Genomic DNA, 731 nt, shown 5'->3' with positions numbered 1-731 from the left:
GTTCAAAGAAAATGCTCTGTTGCTCTGATGGAAACCAGGTGTAACCGAGCCAGACTCCTGGCAGGAAACAGGCAGAACAGAAAAGGGGTAACTAAGGCAAGTTTAATGAAGGACTATTTTCAAAGGCATGGGCATGGTTAAGAGAACCAAAATATGATAATAAAACATATATGACTAGGAACAATGGAAAGTTGCAAAAAGGTGGGCCTGAAGTGACAAGGGGTAGGAGTTGTTGCCAGAATTGTGGCAAACCTGTAGTGATGGAGAGAAATCGCCCAACAGGAGCAATGTCATCAGATAAGATGGGAGCAGTCACTCCCAGCTGGTTGCTTGCCCGACAGGATGGGATCCAGGAGGTTAAACTTTTCTCTCATCCCACTTTCCTGTCTCACACTGGTCCTTCCATTGGCCAGGCACAAACAGAAGCCAGAGGACAAGGAAGCCAGGAGGTACAGCTCTCAGGGGACAACTTTTGGGGCACAGTGCAGAGTAGAGAAGGATGGAAGGTAGATTTGGCAGTGCGAACACAGCGCACCCAGGAAGGACAGCTTAATAGAATGAATACAAAGAAGTCACAGAGAAGAATAAGGAAGTCTCCATTGGATTTAGCAATTAGGAGACCACTGGTGACTTTAGAAGTTTCCCTGGATTTGGTGATACAAATTATAGCATTGTAGCCTAATAAACAAGAACAACAAAGAGTGGCCACTTCCATGGAGGATAATTTCCTC

At 45.4% G+C, this 731-nt stretch overlaps 1 protein-coding gene across 1 annotated transcript in view; it reads left to right on the top strand.

The window, feature by feature from the left end:
- The window catches only part of SVEP1 (sushi, von Willebrand factor type A, EGF and pentraxin domain containing 1), a 239,569-nt gene that overhangs the window by 168,177 nt on the left and 70,661 nt on the right, over positions 1-731 (top strand). The gene's annotated exons all lie outside the window — the stretch shown is intronic.

Source organism: Propithecus coquereli, unplaced genomic scaffold, assembly GCF_000956105.1.
Source record: "Propithecus coquereli isolate 6110/MARCELLA unplaced genomic scaffold, Pcoq_1.0 Scaffold163, whole genome shotgun sequence".
Taxonomy (NCBI): Eukaryota; Metazoa; Chordata; class Mammalia; order Primates; family Indriidae; genus Propithecus; species Propithecus coquereli.
Note: the sequence above shows the minus strand (reverse complement) of the source record. Positions and strands in the feature narration are given on the sequence as shown.